This window comes from Chaetura pelagica, unplaced genomic scaffold (assembly GCF_000747805.2).
Source record: "Chaetura pelagica isolate M959 unplaced genomic scaffold, ChaPel_1.0 scaffold67, whole genome shotgun sequence".
Classification (NCBI taxonomy): Eukaryota; Metazoa; Chordata; class Aves; order Apodiformes; family Apodidae; genus Chaetura; species Chaetura pelagica.
In genome coordinates this window covers 3457273-3466355 of record NW_009954107.1, presented here as the reverse complement: position 1 = coordinate 3466355, position 9083 = coordinate 3457273, and the positions used below count along the sequence as shown (strand labels likewise).

At 36.1% G+C, this 9083-nt stretch overlaps 1 protein-coding gene across 1 annotated transcript in view; it reads left to right on the top strand.

The window, feature by feature from the left end:
- The window catches only part of TUSC3 (tumor suppressor candidate 3), a 123139-nt gene that overhangs the window by 7773 nt on the left and 106283 nt on the right, over positions 1–9083 (top strand). The gene's annotated exons all lie outside the window — the stretch shown is intronic.

Sequence of the window (9083 nt, the reverse complement as noted above, 5' to 3'; positions counted from 1 at the left end):
TGGCCGCCGCGGCGGGCCTGGCGTGCTCCAGCAGCCAGCCGAGGGTGAGGAGCACTGACCCGAGCCCGGTCATCAGGAGGATGGAGTTAAGCCCCGTGTTTGTGCTGCCAGTTAAAAGAAATGCCCTGGGTAGATAAATAACACTGAAGCGGTAGCAGCAGGTGTGCGCGTGTGCCCTACGAGTGCCGATACTGTCTTCAAGGTGTCTTACGGCTGAGAGAGACATTGGGGGAAGGAGCAGTTCTAATGCCATATTGGTAGCAACAGTCTGTTCTCAGCAACTTGTATATTTAAATACAGAAACGTGCCAAAAGAGGGTTTTATGTGTAGTGTAGCTATTTGCCTTTTTCAGGTTCCAGTGCTGCTACAGCTTACTACACTTCTCTCTTCCTAGCTTGCCCTCGATTCCAGGCCAGTTTCTCATATATTCATTGCTAAGACAACCAGTAGAGTCTTACTACATTTTCTCTGTATCTTAATGTAGGGGAGGAGATAACTTTTTACTGAACTATTTTTGTTGTTGTTGTTTTTTTTGTTATTTTAAAAATGTTTTCTGTTAGTGTTGCCAGAATATTCATGCTTTATGGTGGTGGAAGGGAGGGAAATGACAATTTCACTAAACAGATCATCCCTTTGAACTATCTGCTCAGACAAAGAGGAGTATGGTTGAATTTTTTTGTTGATTTTGATTTTTTTTAAAGCACTGTATAGATTACTAAGACTTATTGGCCAAAGAAGTAAAATGAGGGAAGCAGAGAGGAAAGGACTGTCTTCTTCCCTCTTGTGTCTTGTGCCAGAGCCCAAGAGAAAGGCTTAAAGCTGCTTCAGGTGAAGTTCAGATTAGATATTAGGAAAAAGTTCTTCATTGAGGGGATGGTCAAGCACTTGAACAAGCTTCTTAAGGAAGTCGTTATGGCCCCAAGGCTGTTGGTGTTCAAGAAGTGTTTGGAGGATGCTCTTGGTTACATGGTTTAGTTTTTAAGTTGCCCTATGTGGAAACAGGAGTTTGGTTCTATGACTCTCATGGGTCCCTTCCAACTCAAGATATTCTATGATGGTAAAAGGCCAAAGTAAGTATGCAAACTCCTTGTTTAAGTATCAAAGTAGTGGTTTGACCTTGTGATCTTACCAAATTAAATAATCGATCATTGAGATAAATCACTTTGATATCAGTATAAAGAAATCACACCTTCACTCAAGGCATTCTATTTTTACCTCTTTCTGGAAAGTGAAGGCACTAAATGTGTTGCTCTTCTGCTGCCATAGTCAACTTATTTTCAAAACTTTTTTTGTAGATGTGTTTAATTTCTTCTTGTTGTGATGTGCTGGCACTGCCACTTGTGCCATTTTTATGTAGCGTGCCAGCAGTGCTGCCAAGACAGCTGAAATAATCTTTATTGCTTATTGAAAGGAATCCATTCCTAACAAGTAAATAATAACAAATTAAAATGGACATCTACAATTTCTGCAGGGTTTCTCAATCCTGCTGCAGAGGATTAATAATAGGATTGAATTTTATATTACTTTTTTAGCCATTTGGTACTACATTTTAAGCTGGTGGTTTTTATCTGTAAAGCTTGTTATTAAGAGTTTGTGCATTTGTGTGTTTTTTTTTTACTTTTTAACTTGCTAACTTGACTAACACTTCTCGGTCCTCAGCTTGTTTTTGAAACCTTGAGCACTTGAAATGTACTTGAAAACGAAATACTTGAAAATGAGGAAAACATGAGATGTTGGAATTGGATCTTAAGCAAGGAAAGTAACCTTGGTGAAGAGAGTGATTATTATTATTATTTTTTTTCTTTCCTAGCATTGGCTGTATCAAAAGTATGCATAAGGTCTAAATTATTAGACATATCTAGATCAGTTATATGAGACTGGAAGATGGAAATAATGACTTTGTAGAGAGAAGAGGACCAAGTTGAGGCTTTAGATGTTTGAAAAACTTATTACTAGCAGAGAAAGAGGAATGGGTAAAGTAGAGAATCTTGACATAACTTTCTGTGTTGATAGTGAAATACTATGTTTTAGCTGTCTTCAGAGTGGAAGATATGCAAGTTTTTAGATTACTAAAATACATCGTCCTATGCAGTAAAATATTATTAATGACAACTAAAACTTTCTCCTCTGGCAAATTACTCAAAAATGCTGTCTTAAATTTGACTAAATTAAAAAAAAACAACAAAAAACAATTAGAGAACATATTTGAATTAGTTGATAATTAGTCATCTGTTGTCATGGAAAGTATTTCCAGCATGAATATGTAAGCAAACATTCCAGTTACTTCTCTTTAATCCCACTGTTCACTTTTTTGTGTTTTGGACACCCATGACAGCATTTGCTGCTGAGGACATAAGTAGAAAACAGTGGACTGTCTTGAAATGACCACAGATAAAATCTAATAATTTATAAATTAGTTGAAGAGGAATACTGTAACTTTCTCCCATGGCTTGCACCTACGAGCTAACTGGATTTGAAAAGACTTTTTATGATTTTAATTTTGGTGCTGAGCAGTGCCTCCATTTAAAGTGAAGTAAAAAAATGCTGGTTGTGGAAATAGCAAGTAATGGAAGAAAGACTGTTCTCTTTGAAACTATATTCATAATGGGAGAAAATACTAATTGGCTGTTTGCACAGTATTTGAGATAATACATTTGTTTTAACATGCATGCATTTTCTGTAAGGTATGGTCCAAATACTTTTAATCCATTTTATATATACAGATTTTAAGTTGGTAAAATATTAAAAATTGAGAGGAATCAAAATGAGAATATTGCTCATTGAAATGTGCTGCTTGGCTTTTTATTATAAATTGCTTGGCATGGGCTATTTGTATTACATTTATATAGATTTTTTTTCACTGAAACACATAGAAGGAAAAAGTTGGTTTTCCATGATTAAAAGCATGTCTCATAGAGGGTAAAGTTTATTTTTGAGCTTTCAGGGTGACTCAGAAGCTTAGTTAAACCACTGATACTCAACTGGAGTAGCTATTTTTCTGTAGGCAAGTGTGTCTTTACTGCTGAATCTGACACAGGGAAGCTACATATATATCAGCTTTGTTCAAGTGGAAATATCTTGTCAACCTTAAGTCCACTTAAAAAGATGTTGATGGCTTATAACAATGTTGTAGTAATCTTACTTTTCTGTAATGTAAGCTTCTGTGGTGTCTTAGTTTGGCAGAATATTTAAGTATTTCAAGGCTGCTATCCGTGCCATGATTCCTTATCTTTTCCTCCCTGTGTCTCTTACCGTTTTCCCAGCTGGGTATAGAAATTACAGCAATTGTGAGAAATTGTACAAGATGATGTTGAAAGGACAATCTAATTGATCTGTTATCCCAAAGCTCAGCTATGTTTCTGTTGCTTCTGACAAATGTATATCTGATGTGCCCTTAGAAGCCTTTAGTGGTGGTGACTCTGCAGCCTCCTTACGTAACCCATTAGTGTGTCTTATTGTTAAAAGGATTTTTTTTTTTTCCCCCCAGAGATCTAGCTTAAATTTCTGTGTCCATTCCCCATATTTTTGAGCCTGTTATTTCTTGTCCTTGTAATGACCATAAAGTACAGATTATGTCTTCTCCATTCAGACAAGGACTAAAGGTAGCATTTGACAGTTTTTCTAGGGTTGTTTTTTTTCTTAAAGATAGAAGCAACTCTGTGGGTTTGTTGTTGGTTGTTAGTTTTTTTTTTTAAAACCTTTGAGTGTTAAATGTCATAATTTGCTTGAGAGAATCTTTAGTGCTGAACATACTTCCCTCTGGTTTATGTGAAATTGACTGGGATAGATCAGCCTGATCCTTTTGTTTCTGCACCATGCATACTTTTTTCCTTTGGGTTTACATATTAAGCCTATCTTGTTTATTTAAGGTTATTAATGACTACTACCATGTTTCTTCCCTTGCAGCCAGAATGATACTTTATGCTTTAAAATTCCTTTCCTAGTTTAATTTGTGGTGTTTTACCATAAATGTAGCAATTCTTGCAGAGCTAGAGCTTGCAAAATGTGCAGCGAAGCCTGCTTGCCCTTTCTGAAAGGGCACTACTTAGTTTCTTCCTCTGTCTCCTGATGCCGTTTTTCATGATGTGTAGCTTTCCGTCCTTCTGATCAATTGTTTTGCCTGCATATTTAATTTAAAGAAAGAAATTACGAGAAACGTGGTAGAGCGAATGAAGAAAAAGAAAAGGAGCAAAAAAAGTATGATGAATGGGAAATGTTGAATGTAGATTTAATGGGACATGTAGTATAAGAAACAGATTCTTGATCTCTCAGGATCTCTGATACTACTTCAACAATATAGTGATAATTAAAACTTAAGTGTCTTTTCTTTGTGCCTTGGAATTTTGTTCAAACTTGAATATAAAGCCTTTTTTGGTTTTCTCATCATTAAAATTTTATGTTTGGTGCCCAGACTGTGGATCACTGCATGTTTTTGCTTTTGAAGCAGCATGCAAGAAAGTATTTGGCAGTTGTAACTAGTATAGACTTCTATTTAGAAACTATTAAAAATTGAGATGCGGCAAAGGTTGAATCTTTGAAGGGAAAATCAGCCTGGATTACAAATGCAGATTTGTACAATTTTAAATATTTTTTTTAAGTGGAAGGTTTACATCCATTTATAATTTGCCATTTTATCTATTGTTGCAAAAGAGAAGAGTTTTTTCAATCACTGCTGAAAGCTCTAAGTGAAATAACAACTGTAAGTCCTGCCTGAAAATATTAAGTTCTTTACATGTAATACTAAATGTTTTTCTCTACCCTGAAAAGAATGTGAAAATGTTTGCAAGAATTATTTATTTTTACAAACAACAAAACTTCCTTTAACCCTTCTGTCCTAATTAACATTTTGGAGAAACTGTAAAAAATAATTAGCAGTTCTTATGTTAACAGATCTTTATAGAAAACCTTGATCTCTTCAGAGTTTGCATACAATAAGTGAGATAAAGGATGCTTACAGCAGCCTGATTGCATTACTGCAACTTCCCTGTCCCAGATGTCTCCATTTGGCATCCTTGCTGTCATAAGGCAGATCAGTGGTCTAATTGATCTTTTCCCCTGTTCTGTTACCATTTTGCAGCACATCCTGTGCAACCACATGGAAAATGCAGATAGTATCTGCTTGAGTTCGAAGTGCTCTGGAAAAGTCAGTCAGTACTATTAGAGGGGGAAAGCACCGGATTTTTTTGTTGTTATATTGGATCTTCAGATTTCTCTTAATTTTAAAAAGTCATTTGGAGGTCACGCTTGATGACTATTGAGCAGAATGGAAAAAAGAACTTTACCTGGTATTTTTTTTAGGCCTCTTCGTCTTCCTCTAATAAATCTGAAAGCAGGCATAATAAAAAAAATATTGTTATCTTTTCATCTAATGCATTATATATATAGTAATACATTATTTAATGTTTGGTGTGTATATCAAATGCAATAACCATTCTTTCTTGTTTTGTTAGAACTGTTGGCAATGGGGGATTGCTATGAAATTAACTGAAATATATTTTATAATGATCCTCAAAGCTACATTTCATATAGAGAAGCCCATATTTTTATATGGTATTATCACAAGTACTTTGCATTCTAGATAGCAAATTGGTACTGGCATTGAATGATTTACTTCTCTTATCACAGAATTAAAGAAAAAAAAAAAAAAAAAAGTATTTTGGTGACAGAAAATAATCCTAGGAATGTGAGAGGGAAAAGATTTGCTCTCTAGCCAGTGCAGAATTCTTCATGACACCACTCTTCTTCATGATTGCTGAAGTGGTGGAAGGATGTTAAGATTTGACTTTCTTCTGATTATTGCATCTGATAATTTTGGAATACCCCAAGTTATTATATACTGAGAGGTGACCTCATCAATGTTTACAAATGTATTAAGGACAAGTGACAGAAGGACAGAGCCAGGCTTTCTTTCAGTGATGTCTAGTGATAGGACAAGGGGCAATGGGTGTAAACTGAAGCATAGGAGGTTCCATGTAAATATCAGAAAAAAACTTTCCTGTGGGAGTGACAGAGCACTGGAACAGGCTGCCCAGAGAGGTTGTGGAGTCTCCTTCGTTGGAGACATTCAAAACCCACCTGGACGTGTTCCTGTGTGATGTGCTCTAGGTGATTCTGCTCTGGCAGGGGCGTTGGACTAGATGACCTTTGGAGGTCCCTTCCAACCTCTAAGATTCTGAGAATTTTGTAATCTTCCTCTTAAGTAGTTGCAGTCTTTATCCTAATTATGGCATTCCATTACTACTTGTTATTTTTTCTGAATCTAAAAGAACTTAATTTTGAATTTCAGGTGTACTGGTTGTTAAGCTTAGCAGAGTTTGGCTTTGTTGCATAAAAAAAAAATCATGTATGAAGTTTATAACAAAAGTGGTAATTACAGTTATAGAATGACATTTGGAGCTCAGAGTTGGTCAAGGTTATAGGCTATAGCATCTGCTACTTGAAGAATAAAAATATTTTTGTTCTGCTTTTAGTTTGACTTTTTAGTAATTTCATAGCATTATTTCTCTCTGCTCTATTGCAAAGTTAACACATTAAATTACTTTCCGTGTCCAGTTGTCTCCTGTAGACCAGCTAAGACAGGGTCTTCTCCTGAATCTTGCATATTTACATTTCTGTTTAACTTTTCTAGATTTTGATGTGTATGTATTCATGTCTGAGCCATATAAGTGTCTCCTCAATGGAGGTTTTTGAGCTTGTGGAGAAATGATGTAGGTAATATAGTAAAAAAAAATCTACCTTAAGGATGAGGTTAATTTTTGGGATTTTATTTTATTAATTTCTACTAAACGTTTTTGCAAGCTTGATTGTTTTCTGAAGTCCTTTGATACTTAAGATGTTTTTAATGAATCCTGACAATAGTTGACAGTTGTTCAGCTAGTTAATTAGCTAATTTGCTTAATACTGCACATTATCAGGTTCTGTTGACTACACATTCATGATTTTTCACATATTGTTTCTTAGATCTTGTGGCAGAGATGCATTCTGAATCTTAAGTTAGGCCTTTAACTCAAAATTGCAGTATCCTCCAAGATCCTATTTGTTTATAATAATGTACTGTTATATTTATATGGAAGTGTTTCTTCTTCACTATGCTGAAGAATGTGGTTATTTATAAAACAATGTGAGAGGTATTATTTTGGTTGAGGCGGCTATAACTTTTCTTGGCATTTGTAGCTGCTTTGCTTTTGTTTACTTCAGTGGTTCAAATGATTGCCTAAAACATGTTATCCTATTTTCATCTCTTAGTTATCATCAAAGCAAAAAATAAAGGAATAAATTAGCTGTATCTGCATATATTTGTTTGTCCAAAGAGAGGAATTCAATCTACAATTGGGTGAGGCATTTGTAGAGCAACATGATAACTGAAGGCACAGGGCACCTCATCATAGGGTGCAGTACCAGCACTCTGTATAGTCAGTCATCTTGAAAGAGGGAATAAGAAATGCAAAAGGATGTTTTAGAAATCTTGTCCTCTAGAGTTTGGATACTAAAGTCAGATCTGTAAGGCTGCGCTGTCTACTCTGCTACAGAATCTGATATCACAAAGAATCACAGAATCTTAGGGGTTGGAAGGGACCTCAAAAGATCATCTGGTCCAATCCTCCTAATATAGCAAGATCCCCTAGAGTGTATCACACAGGAACATGTCCAGGCAGGTTTTGAATGTCTCCAGAGGAGGAGACTCCACAACCTCTCTGGGCAGCCTTTTCCAGTGCTTTGTTGCCTTCACAAAGGAAAAGGTTTTCCTCGTATTTACATGGGACATCCTGTGCTCCAGGTTGTACCCGTTGCCCCTTGTCCTATCATTGGATATCACTGGGAAGAGCCTGGCTCCATCCTCCTGTTTACATATTTGTAAACATTGATGAGGTTGACCCTCAGTCTCCTCCAAGCTAAAGAGACCCAGCTCTGTAAGTCTTTCGTCATAAGGGAGATGTTTCACTCCCTTAATCATCAAGCTCTGTGCTTGACTCTTTCAAGGTTCCCTGTCCTCCATCAACTGAGGGGCCCAGAACTGGACACAATACTTTAGATGTGTCCTTAGCAGGGCAGAGGGGGAGAAGTACCTCTCTTGACTTACTAACTACATGATTTCCTAAGATAGATGCCATGGGGAATTAATGCACTCAGCACCTGCTTTATCTGTCATTTTAGTGAGTTTGTAGACTTGATCTCACAGCAGTCTAGCGTAGGGTGTGTTCCAAGGTCCAGAGAGCACTGACAATGCTTTCTTTACTGCTGAGTTTGAGTATTTTTTTTTTACATGTAAGCTATGCGACTTGGTAGTTGGATATGAAGTAGAATTACTGCAACTTGCAGATGCCTGTGGTTAATTAATTACCTTCTGTCCATGAATCTAGCCTGTAAAAAGCAGTTCAGCTAAAAGTGCAAACCATGTGCCTAGTGTAACATTACACATCATGGTGACTTAAATGAAAATCCTATCACATGTTTCTCTGAACAGTGTGTCTTGGAAAATGAACTCAACTTGTAGACGGTTGCTTCTTTGGTAAAGCTTTTTTAAAAATAATTCTTGATCTGGAGGATAGAAAGACTGCATATGGGAAAATAAAAGCTATTAAAAGCTGTCTTAAAATGAAGAAAGCATGAATTTCTAGGGTTGTGTTTATTCTAGCTTGATTGTATTCAACAATCTCTTTGAGATTCTACCTTGTCTTACTTTGTCTAAGTAGTACTAGATTTCTTTTTTTTTTTTCTCTAATAGCTAGACTAGCAGAAGTAGTGGGATATATACAAAGGTTAAAATGACACTAAGTGCAGCTTTACTGTTTAAAGCATTAAGAAGCAAAGCTTTATTTGCTCTCTTATGCTTGTACCTTTCTGAATTGATTTAAAACATTCTTTAGATTTTTATCAACCATTTATATTGCCATTAAACTGCACGAAGGCTGTCAGGCTATCTATGCATCTAATAGTTGAGTATTGCAAAAATAAGTTTGAAGTGGATCAGTTTTATGGTGATGGATGACTGAAGTTGATAAGATTTCTTCTTGTCAGCTAACAGCCGTATGCCTTAAATGGAATTGCTGTCAATGGCACATAAAGCATCATTAGTAGCCACA